The 14,613-nt window shown below is 39.8% G+C and overlaps 1 protein-coding gene across 1 annotated transcript in view; it reads left to right on the top strand.

Annotated features, from left to right (window-relative positions):
* The window catches only part of AVEN (apoptosis and caspase activation inhibitor), a 204,988-nt gene that overhangs the window by 17,803 nt on the left and 172,572 nt on the right, over positions 1-14,613 (top strand). The window lies entirely within an intron of this gene.

The raw sequence follows: 14,613 nt of genomic DNA, 5'->3' as shown, positions 1-14,613 counted from the left end.
TGACGTGAAACCAGCAGCCAAAGTACAGTTTTAGCCTTGAACAGCAGGTGGGGTAAGCAGTCAAACATCATTCCAAATGGGAGTAACATTCATTTCATACTTAGTCATTGATTGAACAACCATGGAATGCGTGCAAACCCGAGTGGGTTCAAACCTTAGCTGAGTAGATTAAAACAACAGCAACAACAACCAATTCTTCACTGCGATTATAAATCTTTACTCCTCAATTTTGACTATTTCCTAGATTGTTGATATTATTTCAAACCAGACTGGAAATCTGAGAAATGATGTACACTCATGATTCTCTTTTGTGTTCCTCCTCCCCTTGTTTTGTTAGAATCATACAGTCTTACCCATAGAGGAAAAAAGAGTGGGAATCAGAAAGACAAGTTGTAGGAGAAAATCTTCTTTAATGAAGGGGTTTCTTATCTCTTGGGTGTGTGGGCTTTATCTCTGATTGTTGGTGTGTATGTCATGGCCAAGGGTAATTGAGGCAAGGATAATTAGCAAATGTGTGAGCTTAATAGGCTGCTTAATATTTTATCCTTAACGTAGGTATTTCTAGATGAAAATGTTGCCTGAAACAGACTTTTGCAGTATAAACTCCAGATCTGGTATGTATTATCGTATTTGTGAAATTTCAATATAGTTTCATTGATTTTTGTGCATTAATGGCTTAGAGTTAAGGTAGAACTTACAGAATAAATTTTGTGGCATAAACAGCAAACTTAGGGAGTTGTTCTTTTATTTTGCGTTGAGTCTCTTCTGATATATGGACTTTTGTTTATGCTACTTCCTTCATTTTCTGGATTGTAGAAACTGAGTTGATATTTGCAGTTTATATATATAGTGACTTTTGGTGCCACAGCCATTGTACTTCTCCACTACCAAAGCTGGTATATCTTTAAATACACATTTATTTTAAAAGAACAAATTAAAGGGGCACCTTTCTTTTTTAGTGCAGGAGCTGACCGTATATGTTCTATCAACACCTACAACTGGCATGTGCCCCTCTCTGTATCTACACATATATATTCATTAACATACTCATATAAGTTGTATATTAATATGCTATTTGGAAGTGCTTTATACTCCCAGTTTTTTCCTTTTTGTTTATGGTAATTTATATGACTTAATAGTTTTCCCTAATGAATATTCTCTGGGCAAAATATCTTCCTTTTTTGTTTTCTGACCTAAATAATGATTACTGATGATCTTATGAAGTGAATGTTTGTTTCCCCCCAGATTCATATGTTGAGGCCTTACTTCCCAGGTGACTGTATTTGGAGATAGGGCTTGTAAGGAGGTGATAAATGTTAAATGAGGTCATAAGGGCGGGGCCCTAATCTGATAGAGCTGGTGCTCTTGTCAGGAAAGGCAGAGAGACTAGAGCCCTCTCTCCTTGACATGTGAGGATACAGTGAGAAGGCAGCCATCTACAAGTTAGATAGCCGGTCCTCACTAGACATCGTCTGCTGGCACCTTGATCTTGGACTTTCTAGCCTTCGGAACTGTGAGAAATAAATCTCTGTTGTTTAAGCCACCCAGTCTGTGGTAATTTGTTTGGGCAGTCTGTATGGCTAATACAGATGGCTAACTTTCTAACCATAAATAAATAGGTATTTTTTATAGTGGGTAATGTGAAGACTTCAGATGAAATAGATTAAGAAACTGATGGGAAATTGAATGCAAACTAAGACCACTTGACTGTTACTGAAATGAATAGCCCAGTCTGCTTTTTGTTGTAGCTTACATATATCAATTCTTTTAGTTACTGATCTTTGGATTCTCTTATTTGTGATTGTTTACTTCACATGCGAATGACACATTCTTTCCCCCTTTCACTCGTCTGTGGTAAAGACTCCTCTGTGGTAAAGACGCCCCCTGATACTGGGTTAAAAAGGGCTCTCTCCTCGAAGCAGGAGAGTTCTTTTTAGAGGAAGCGTATTTTTTTTTTATTGTTGCTGTAGCAACTTGCCAAAAACTTAGTGGTTTAAGACAATACAAATTGATTATCTTATGGTTCTGGAATCCCAACCTGGGTTTCACTGGGCTAAAATCAAGGTGTCTGCAGGGCCGCATTCCTTTCTGGAGGCTCCAGGGAGAATGTTTCCAGTTTCTAGAGGCTGCCAACGTTCGTTGGCTCTTGGCTTCTTCCTCTGTTTTCAAAGCTAGCAACATGGGGTCTGTCTCACTTTACTTCCGTGGTCACATCTCTTTTCCTTTCTCTCCTTTTTCTGCCTCCCTCTTCCACTTTTAAGGATTCTTGTGATTACATTGGGCCCATCTGTATAATCCAGGGCAGTCTCCCTGCTTTAAAGTCAGCTAATTAGCAACCTTAATTCCCTTTTGCAGTGTACCCTAACATAGTCACAGATTCAGGGGATTAGGACGTGGGCATCTTTGGGGAACCATTATTCTGCCTATCACAGGCAGAAAGTGATATATTTAATAAAGTAAAAGAAAACTTTGCTTGGAAAATTATTGGAGTTCTTGTCTTTCAGCCTGTCTTTTCTTGGAAGAGTCATGGTCTGTATTTCTCAACTGTTTAAACCTATGTCCTCTTTTGAGAAACAAACCTCGTCTGTTCTGCGGTCGATAATAAACATATTTGTTTTTTCCCCTCTAAAATATTCACATAACCCCGGCATCCCCCAAGTGTTTGAGCTAAATAAGGTTTGTCACACCTGTACTTAGCCTACATCTGGGCCATTGTTTCAGACTTCTGGAGTATTTTAGGCTCTGGGATATAACATTTGCCCTTTTGTTTGACTTAAAAATCTGCCTAGTGTTTGCTTTATTCTTATTACCGGCTCCATTTCCCCCATAATAGTAATTATTTGCTATTGCTATCGTGAACTTATTTAAAGAGGTAAGCATGCCTAAAATATTTTCTAAACATGTCCATATACTTAAGAGGTAGGTGGAGTATGGATAGTGCTTGTTCAAAAAAAGTGAAAGATCTGCAATCTTAATTGCTTAGTTGATTTGAAGCTCATTTTCAGTTTCATTGTTGTATCAACTGAAATAACTCATAGCAGTAGGATAAGGTGATTGCTTTTGTTGGTATGTGGTTTCAGAGCACATACCCTGGTCTGAGATTTTATATATATATCAATATATGGAGATTTTATGTATCTCTATATAACTATGTATTACCTCTAGATAACTATCTATATATAACTATATCTATATATATAGTTTTAAAATAGACTTTATAGACTTTTTAGAAGAGTTTAGATTTACAGAGAAATTGAGAGACTAGTATAGAGAGTCCCCATAGATCCCATACCCAGTTTTTCCCCTGTTATTAACATCTCACATTAGCATGGAACATTTGTTACAATTGATGAGCCAATATTGATATATTGTTATTAACTAAAAGCCATGATGTCAATTTTGTTTTTTAGTAGAAAAGGAATAATTTGGCATTTGAGAATATTACTTATGAAATATAAATAATGTGTTTTTGGGGGGTGAGTTAATTATGCTTTATTCATCTTTAACTTTGTGATTTGACTTTGTATTGGCTTCTTGATCTGTGAAGACTGACCATGAAGTGGATTTGAATGTTAGATTTAGCTCTGAGTTTGAAAGTAATTTTTCTGGTTAGGACTGAGAGCTGGTCAGATTAAACCTTGTGCTTTTCATGTCTTTATGGATCTGCCTTCCCATCACATTTAGAATAAAATCTGAATTCCTTACCCTGCCCTATAATGCTCTTCATAATCTGACTCCTGTGAGCCTCTTAGACCTCATTCCTTCACTCTTTCCTCCAAGTTCAATGCAGTATAGCCAGGATACTGGCTTTACTTCTGATTTTTGAATGTGGCAGGATTGTCCTCTCCTGAGGGCCTGGAATGTTCTGCCTTTCTCCCCCAGATCCCAGCATGGCCTACTCCCTCATTTATCTGGTTCTCTGCTTAAATGTTCTCTCTGAAGATGTTTCACTGATGATTCTATATAAAATAGTGCCCTCATCATTCTCCAAACCATTACCCTGCTTTATTTTGTTTTATTTGTCACTACCTGAAAGCACAGTGTTTTATGCATATATTTATTCAAACATTGTCTATCTATCTATTTATTTGTTGGTTGTTTGACTCCTACAGTAGAATGTCAGCTCCAGGAGGGCAGGGAATGTTCCATGCACATCAAACAGTGCCTGGCATAGTATTGGCTCTCAATAGATATTTGTTATGTGATCAAATAGTGGATTTTGTGTTTAAGCATGGCATTAGAATATTTAGGAAATATTCACATTTATTTTTTGTTAGCAGCTTTATGCTTTTCCTATTACAACTAAAAGTAGTGAAGGGAGGCTGGGTGTAGCTGTAGTAACTCTGAAACCAAATCCACTCTCTGGGCTCCTCTCTGCATACAGTCCTCTATTTTGCCATCTGTGAAAAGAGCCAGAAGGAGTTTAAATGCCTCTGCCAAAGAAATAAGCATCTGTCAGTTTCCAACACATGCTTTCTGTCTTTCAATGCCCTTAACAAGGGGAATGTGTGTAGATTACTTTTCCTTAGTCTCTAGCAACATACCTGGTGAGCAGCTGTTTACAATGAATAGTTCCCCACCCTCCTGGCCTCTTAAACCCAGAAGGTAAGAGGTGAGGCTTACAGAGCGGGGACTAGAATAGAAGAGTGTTCCAGAGGTCAGGAAGTTTTGGTTTTCTTTCTTGGGTTTTTTTTTTTTTTTTTTTGAGGGTATTAGATAAATTGTGACACCTAAGAGGAGAATAAGAAATGTGCACGAGTATCACGGTTTTATAAGAGTCAGTGATGGGGTTTTCTCTCCCCTGGCGATACCATCAAATGGAAGGTGAGAAATGGGCTGGCCCTCAGCTCAGGTGTGTGGAAGCTCTCATAATCCAAGAGGTTGAGAGAGATGCTGCCTCAGCAAACCACGGTAGAGTTACTGGGCAGACACGACCAAGGTGGAGTTGGCCCACTACGGCCTGTTTCTTCTGCCGCGTGCAGCTCACCACCATGGACAGATTGCCCAAGGACTCAGAAAGGCAAAGAAAAGCTGGCAGATGGTGAAGGGAGTGAAAACCCGGGTAAGCGACCTGTATGGGGACCAGGGGGGCGAGTTTCTCATCGTTTTCCTTTTCTCTCTGGCCTTGAACCAAAGGCAGGCTCTCAGCAGAGCTGCAGCCATGGCGCGGAGGTAGCTAAAAACCAAGAGAAAGTCCATCTTTCTGACCAGAAGACTAGGAAAATGCAAGTTGGAGAGTATGGGGTGGGGGGTCCCCTCCTTCTTTTGAATCATGGGATGAGTGCTGGGATCGGGGAGCACCAGACCCTTTGGAGAGTCAGGCTGGCTGGTGGTGCCAGCAGCTAAAACGTGTAGAAGTCTGTTTTTCTGGCCAGAGGACCAGGAAAATGGGTTCCTGCAGTCCAAAAAGTATGGGAAAATGCCCGTTTTTTGTTTTTGTTTTTCCTTTTTCTTTTTTTTCCCCTTTCTGCTTTGCCCTCTGAGGGGCAATGTGGGCAACTAGAACTCTAAGAGAAACCTGACCTTTGGGCCAGAGGATTGGGAGAATCCTAGACAGGAAAGAGCTGGAAGGGGATCCTCTCTGTGTGTGAAATGTCCAAAGGCAGGGGCTCACCCTGAGCTGCACATCGGGGAGACAGACTGGAAGTAGCAGTGTAGCAAAAGCCTTGAGAACTGATGTGACATTGGAACTGTCACCCACAGGAGATGAGACAGAACTTACTGTCTGGATCTTAACCAGATTGGTTGCCTGATAAAATGGAACAAACAAAACCATAACATTCTCCAGAGGATGTTTAATGGGATCCAGAGTCTAAACAACTTCATATTCACAATGTTATTCTACATCTAAAATTTCACAGTATACCAGCAAAATGTGACCAATACTTGAGGCAAAAGACAATCAATAAATGCCAACCCCAAGATGGCCCAGATAATGGAATTCTGAGCCAGAGACTTTAAAGCAGTTATTATAAGTCTGCTCCCTCCATGAGTTAAAGTATCTTGACATGAATGGAAGGATAGCTATTCTTCTTTTAGAAGAAACCATAGGAGGAAATGTTTGTGACCTTGGGTTAGGCAAACATTTCTTAGGTGTAGCACCAAAAGGATGATCTGCAAAGAAAACAATTGCTAAGTTGGACTTCCTGAAAATTAAAAATTTATGCTTTGGGAAGGACACTGTTGAGGAAAAAAAAAAAATAAGTGACACAGGAATATATGGGAAATTGCTGTACCTTCCATGCAATTTTGCTGTGAACCTAAAATTGCTATAAAGAATAAATTCTATTAAAAAAAAAAAGCCACAGACTTGGGAGAAATTATTTTCAAATCACATATCCAACAAAGGACCGGTATCCAGAAAATACACAGAGCTCTCAAAACTCAGTATGAAAGTAAACAATTTGTTTAAATCTTTTCCCCATTTTTTAACAGATGGTTTACCCAAGAAGATATATTGATGGCAAATAGCACAAGGTGGTCAACGTCATTTGTTATTAGGGAAATCCAAAGTAAAACCACAGTGAGAAACCACTTTATGTCTATTAGAATGGCTTAAAAAAACCCTGACAGTACCAAATCCTAGCACTTTTTTAATCAAATTAAACGTTCGCTTTTCATATGACCCTGCAGTCCCAGTCTTAGGTATGTATTTACCCCAAGGAAATGAAAACTTTCTGTACATGAATGTTTATAGCAGCATTTTTTTTCACAATTGCCAAAAGCCAGAAACAACCCAAAGATTCTTTAACTGGTGAATGGAGACACAAACTATCCATGCAATGGTCTACAACTTGGTAGTAAAAAGGAATGAACCACTGTTACTCAAAACAACATGGATGGATCTGCTACTAATGTACTAGGTTAAGTGAAAGAAGCTTGGAGGGTGGTGTGAAGGGAAACTTTGGGATGATGGGATTGTCCTGTATCTTGATCGTGGTGGTGGTGGTTATATTGATTCCATTTGTCTAAGCTCATAGTACTTTGTATTTTACTATATGGAAATTGATAAAAGAAAATAATTATTGGGGACCATCTAGTAATAATTTTTAGCAGATCCTAAAAAGCTAAGTATTCCAGACCGAGAGGGCAATTATTTTTCACATGATACACTTTGGCTTTGAGGTAAGTCACCAGCCCTCTTCAGTGGTGAGAGAAGAGCGTGTCTGTTTAGTAGACTTGTAAACCTGTGATGTCTTTTTAAGTGAATTGTGTGCCTCAGCTAACAGAAATCTACCACTCTGGATCTTACTGCTTTTTGAGTGGCTTCAGGACCATTAGAAATAATGAGAGGAATTTCCCTTTTTCTTTTTAACGTTTAGTGCACTGAATTGCTGTGAATAATGCCTGAAGGCTGGTCTTGGGATTGTGTGCAGAAGGAAGCAAGGTTTATCTTGCTGGTGATTGTGACATTTTCTTTGGGACAGACCCAGGGCCTTCTTCCCGTTCCTTCTGTCCTCTAGGGTTGTCTCTGAGGTAGCCCGTTCAGAACTATCTTTTTTTTTTTTTTAACATCTTTATTGGAGTATCATTGCTTTACAATGGTGCGTTAGTTTCTGCTGTATCACAAAGTGAATCAGCTGTACGTATACATATATCCCCACATCCCCTCTCTCTTGCATCTCCCTCCCACCCTCCCTGTACCCCCCCCACCCCAGGTGGTCACAAAGCACGGAGCTGATCTCCCTGTGCTATCTTAATGATAAGTCACACTCCAGACATTTTCTTTTCTTCTCCTCTTGTCAAAATTGTGATAATGACAGTGTGTTAGTCTCAGGGAAGGGCTTTGAATTTCAAGTTTCTTTAATCTAGTCAGTGTGTTGCCTTTTTAGACATCCCAGTGGGGACACTGTTTTGGGGGCAGACGAGCCTTTTTGTGCTGAGCATATTATGGAAAGATACAGCATTTTCCTTCTGCCAAGCCTAGAGCTCATGTTCTAATAGGTAGTAGCTTTTTCATATTTATTCCTCTTGAGAGTTTCGATTACGATTTTAAACTCACAGGCTGCCTTGTTAGAGGAAAGCAATACTACGAGTTTAATTTGTGCTTCCTCCACAAAAGAGTATTTGGACACTGTTGGTGGGGATCTAGAGAAGGTGGAATTAAGTGTTGCTTTACATTTCTATGAAGCGGAGATAGTCTCACGCTTACACAAAAGATGAGGTACACATCATGTCAGTATTGCTAACTCCAAGGGAATTTTACCGACATGCGATTATTCAGGCTCCCTGTGCCATGGCCCAGCTTCAAGGCCCTTGGCTTGTGTGCACTCCATAATCCTGGTCCTGAGATTTGCGTTTTGTCCTTGTGGATTGAGGGCTTTGAGAAAATCCACCTTTCTCTAATGCAAGGTAAAAAGCTCTCGCCCTTCCTTATGTGTCTCTGCTGCCCTTTCTTTTAATTAAAGTTTTTTCCTCCCTAATGTTGGAAGAACTTCCTAAAGGTCACACTTGAAAAGAGCTGCAGAAGGGAAATGCTGATTCTAGTATTCTGTCCTTTCACAGGGGAAATTGTCTTGCGAACCTCTCTGCCTCCGGAAAGTGCATTTTCTTTTTCTCATTTCTCAATTTTGGTTAAAGTGGTGTGGATGGGAAGGAAAGAGTTTTTGCTCACATGTAGCCATGATGTCATTCTGTTGATGGCAGAGGAGCAGAGAAGGCAGTTGAGCCCGAAAAAAAGAGCATGCCGGCTTGAGCTCCTTGCAAATGTCACGCATTATGGGGCAAACGTAGGCCTCGCGTTTAACGCAGGCGTTTTGTCTTCATTGCAAATAATGCCACCTTATGCCAGCTACAAAATATTTGCCCTTGAAATCTCTAAATACGATGTTTGTAGAAGTTGGCATCCGATTTCTATGGACGCTAAGGGGGGCGACTGACAAGAGTGCTCCGAGCGTCCGAGTCCTTTTCTCTTCAGGCTAATGTTGTCATGTGTAAGTGCTCTTGAAGATAAAGAAAAGATTTTAATGTAAAAAAAAAAAAAATCAGCCAGCCCACAAAAGAGAAATGTTATGCATTTTGTACAGATTCTATTCATCAGGGAAGAACTGAATAGGGGGATAAATTCAAAAGAGGCACTTCAAATGGTAGAAAGCGAGAGACCGTGGAAGCATACATTAAATTATGTGTCAGATAAAATACATGCACAAAGAAACACTTTTCCAATGATTGGTAGAGTGATTCACTCCCCCTCATTCGGTCAGTGTGTGCATGGGCTGCCCCACATCACGTAAGGTAGGGACTCAACAGGAAGAGAATTCTCATAGGTCCCTTTGTTCTTTCATGTGAAATGGCAAATTCAACAGCTTTCACTGGGTAGGGCCTGGGTTTAGCCCTTGTCTTTGAAGAGAGAACAGCTAAAAAGGGTAGAGATTGTATCTTTTGTCTTCAGAAATTTGACCTATAGGTTAAATTTATAGGTTAAGCTTATAGGTTTTTGCCACAAGGAGAGTAAGACTGTAATTCAGTCAGGGGATGTAAATGAGGTGATGTGCAGAACTTGTATGAAGGCCCACAAGTTTCTAGCTGCACAGCTGTAACTTAGATCAGTCACTAAGGAAAGTGCAGTGAAAATTGCAGCCCACTTGACTGAGTTGTGAGGCTGTGTGAGGAAGTGTGTTCTCCCAGATGGTAGCATTCGTCCTTTAATTAATAAGCATAGGTTGTATAAGATGTAAATCACACCTATTTGCTTATGGTTTTCTTTTTTTCACATTTTATCAGTTTGTCACCCATTGACATCATCTTCTATTTTAGTTTCGACAATTGTTGCAAAAGCTCCTCAACTCCCCTGTTTAATTGCATATTTTTCTTCATGTCATTGATTATGTGTGTCCTTCTCTCCCCTCCCTTCTCTCTGGTCATATTTATTGCTTTTAGCTGTAAGTGACTTATTACTATCAAGCCATTTCCCCATCCTGTGAACCTTGCTGTTTCCAATAATTAATATGAACGGGTTGCAGTGGATAAGTTTTTGGGGTCAGACATTTGTTCTCTTGTGTGGTTGGTAAGTTTTTGGAGTGGGTACGTGACCTGTTTCAACTGTATGTCTTCTGTATACATATAATTGATTATGTATCAGTAAGGTCTTGTCTGTCTTCCAGGGCTTTCTTGAAATTAAGATAATTGAATGAGAATGAGTTTTGAGAGATGCGAGATGGTGTCATTGATGCAGGGAAGGTAGTTTCACACATCAGAAGATGATTCTTGAAGAATCAGTCTCTGGCTGGTTACATCTCTTCTGCTCGTTAAACAGTCTCATTAGTTTTCTCTGTTGGTAGTTAGGAGTTTTGAGCAGGACCTTCACAAAAGCTTTAGAAACTAAAAGACTAAAAACATTAGAGAGAATGATTTGTTTTACTAAGATTTTGCTCAGTGAAGAGACATATTTGCAAAAGCACTAAATTACATTTCAGGCAGATTGTCATTCTGCCAGTAAGCCCTTGGGCAAGTTCTTTTCTGAAGCTCATCTCATCTCCAAAGCCTCGGGGCTTAAACCAGATGATCTACAAAGATGCTTTAAGAGAAATACTGTTATTTCAACCAAATTTTCAATTTGTCTCCTTGGGTTGATTATTGTGGAACAAGTTTGTAAAGGTATTTATTGGTAAGAAATTCTGTTCTAAAGGTAGAAAATGACATTATCTAGTAGTAAAACGTGTTTTGAGGCATGGAAAAGAGTAGATGACTTCATTAAAAAAATAAATTTGAGAGGATTAACCAAGATGGCGGAGTAGAAGGACGTGCTCTCACTCCCTCTTGCGAGAACACCAGAATCACAACTGGCTGCTGGACAGTCATCGACAGGAAGACACTGGACTTCACCAAGGAGGATACCCCACGTCCAAGGACAGAGGAGAAGCCACAGTGAGACGGTAGGAGGGGCGCAATCAGAGTAAAATCAAATCCCATAACTGCTGGGTGGGTGACTCACAGACTGGCGAGCACTTATACCACAGAAGTCCACCCACTGGAGTGAACGTTCTGAGCCCCACGTCAGGCTTCCCAACCTGGGGGTCCGGCAACGGGAGGGGGAATTCATAGAGAATCAGACTTTGAAGCCTAGTGGGAATTGATTGCAGGACTTCGACAGGACTGGGAGAAACAGAGAACCCACTCTTGGAGGGCGTACACAAAATAGTGTGTGCATCGGGACCCAGGGGAAGGAGCAGTGACCCTGGGGGAGACTGAACCAGACATAACTGCTGGTGTTGGGGGGTCTCCTGCAGAGGCGGGGGCTGGCTCTGTTTCACCGTGGGGACAAGGACACTGGCAGCGGAGGTTCTGGGAAGTACTCCTTGGCGTGAGCCCTCCCAGAGTCTGCCATTAGCCCCACCAAAGAGCCCGGGTAGGCTCCAGTGTTGGGTTGCCTCAGGCAAAACAACCAACAGGGAGGGAACCCAGCCCCACCCAGCAACAGTCAAGTGGATTAAAGTTTTACAGAGCTCTGACCGCCACAGCAACAGTCAGCTCTACCCACCTCCAGAGCCTCCCATCAAGCCTCTTAGATAGCCTCAACCACCAGAGGGCAGACAGCAGAAGCAAGAAAAACTACAGTCCTGCAGCCTGTGGAACAGAAACCAAATTTACAGAAAGATAGACAAGATGAAAAGGCAGAGGGCTATATACCAGATGAAGGAACAAGAAAAAACCCCAGAAAAACAACTAAATGAAGTGGAGATAGGCAACCTTCCAGAAAAAGAATTCAGACTAATGATAGTGAAGATGATCCAGGACCTTGGAATAAGAATGGAGGCAAAGATTGAGAAGATGCAAGAAATGATTAACAAAGACCTAGAAGAATTAAAGAACAAACAAACAGAGATGACCAATACAATAACTGAAATGAAAACTACACTAGAAGGAATCAATAGTAGAATAACTGAGGCAGAAGAACGGATAAGTGACCTGGAAGACAGAATGGTGGAATTCACTGCTGCGGAACAAACTAAAGAAAAAAGAATGAAAAGAAATGAAGACAGCCTAAGAGACCTCTGGGACAACATTAAACGCAACAACATTCGCATTATAGGGGTCCCAGAAGGAGAAGAGAGAGAGAAAGGACCAGAGAAAATATTTGAAGAGATTATAATCGAAAACTTCCCTAACATGGGAAAGGAAATAGCCACCCAAGTCCAGGAAGCGCAGAGAGTCCCATACAGGATAAACCCAAGGAGAAGCACGCCGAGACACATAGTAATCAAGGTGGCAAAAATTAAAGACAAAGAAAAATTATTGAAAGCAGCAAGGGAAAAACGACAAATAACATACAAGGGAACTCCCATAAGGTTAACAGCTGATTTCTCAGCAGAAACTCTACAAGCCAGAAGGGAGTGGCATGATATACTTAAAGTGATGAAAGGGAAGAACCTACAACCAAGATTACTCTACCTGGCAAGGATCTCATTTAGATTTGATGGAGAAATCAAAAGCTTTACAGACAAGCAAAAGCTAAGAGAATTCAGCACCACCAAACCAGCTCTACAACAAATGTTAAAGGAACTTCTCTAAGTGGGAAACACAAGAGAAGAAAAGGACCTACAAAAACAAACCCAAAACAATTAAGAAAATGGTCATAGGAACATACATATCGATAATTACCTTAAATGTGAATGGATTAAATGCTCCAGCCAAAAGACACAGGCTTGCTGAATGGATACAAAAACAAGACCCATATATATGCTGTCTACAAGAGACCCACTTTAGACCTAGGGACACATACAGACTGAAAGTGAGGGGATGGAAAAAAATATTCCATGCAAATGGAAATCAAAAGAAAACTGGAGTAGTTATACTCATATCAGATAAAATAGACTTTAAAATAAAGAATGTTACAAGAGACAAGGAAGGACACTACATAATGATCAAGGGATCAATCCAAGAAGAAGATATAACAATTATAAATATATATGCACCCAACATAGGAGCACCTCATTACATAAGGCAATTGCTAACAGCTATAAAAGAGGAAATTGATAGTAACACAATAATAGTGGGGGACTTTAACACCTCACTTACACCAATGGACAGATCATCCAAAATGAAAATAAATAAGGAAACAGAAGCTTTAAATGACACAATAGACCAGATAGATTTAATTGATATTTATAGGACATTCCATCCAAAAACAGCAGATTACACGTTCTTCTCAAGTGCGCACGGAACATTCTCCAGGATAGATCACATCTTGGGTCACAAATCAAGCCTCAGTAAATTTAAGAAAATTGAAATCATATCAAGCATCTTTTCTGACCACAACGCTATGAGATTAGAAATGAATTACAGGGGAAAAAGCATAAAAAACACAAACACATGGAGGCTAAACAATACGTTACTAAATAACCAAGAGATTACTGAAGAAATCAAAGAGGAAATCAAAAAATACCTAGAGACAAATGACAATGAAAACACGACAACCCAAAACCTATGGGATGCTGCAAAAGCAGTTCTAAGAGGGAAGTTTATAGCTATACAAGCCTACCTAAAGAAAGAAGAAAAATCTCAAGTAAACAATCTAACCTTACACCTAAAGAAACTAGAGAAAGAAGAACAAACAAAACCCAAAGTTAGCAGAAGGAAAGAAATCATAAAGATCAGAGCAGAAATAAATGAAATAGAAACAAAGAAAACAATAGCAAAGATCAATAAAACTAAAAGCTGGTTCTTTGAGAAGATAAACAAAATTGATAAGCCATTAGCCAGACTCATCAAGAAAAAGAGGGAGAGGACTCAAATCAATAAAATTAGAAATGAAAAAGGAGACGTTACAACAGACACCGCAGAAATACAAAGCATCCTAAGAGACTACTACAAGCAACTTTATGCCAATAAAATGGACAACCTGGAAGAAATGGACAAATTCTTAGAAAGGTATAACCTTCCAAGACTGAACCAGGAAGAAGCAGAAAATATGAACAGACCAATCACAAGTAATGAAATTGAAACTGTGATTAAAAATCTTCCAACAAACAAAAGTCCAGGACCAGATGGCTTCACAGGTGAATTCTATCAAACATTTAGAGAAGAGCTAACACCTATCCTTCTCAAACTCTTCCAAAAAATTGCAGAGGAAGGAACACTCCCAAACTCATTCTATGAGGCCACCATCACCCTGATACCAAAACCAGACAAAGACACTACAAAAAAAGAAAATTACAGACCAATATCACTGATGAATATAGATGCAAAAATCCTCAACAAAATACTAGCAAACAGAATCCAACAACACATTAAAAGGATCATACACCACGATCAAGTGGGATTTATCCCAGGGATGCAAGGATTCTTCAATATACGCAAATCAATCAATGTGATACACCATATTAACAAATTGAAGGAGAAAAACCATATGATCATCTCAATAGATGCAGAAAAAGCTTTTGACAAAATTCAACACCCATTTATGATAAAAACTCTCCAGAAAGTGGGCATAGAGGGAACCTACCTCAACATAATAAAGGCCATATATGACAAACCCACAGCAAACATCATTCTCAATGGTGAAAAACTGAAAGCATTTCCTCTAAGATCAGGAATGAGACAAGGATGTCCACTCTCACCACTATTATTCAACATAGTTCTGGAAGTCCTAGCCACGGCAATCAGAGAAGAAAA

This window comes from Eubalaena glacialis, chromosome 2 (genome assembly GCF_028564815.1).
Source record: "Eubalaena glacialis isolate mEubGla1 chromosome 2, mEubGla1.1.hap2.+ XY, whole genome shotgun sequence".
In the NCBI taxonomy this organism is placed as follows: Eukaryota; Metazoa; Chordata; class Mammalia; order Artiodactyla; family Balaenidae; genus Eubalaena; species Eubalaena glacialis.
This window is presented reverse-complemented; position numbering and strand designations above follow the sequence as displayed.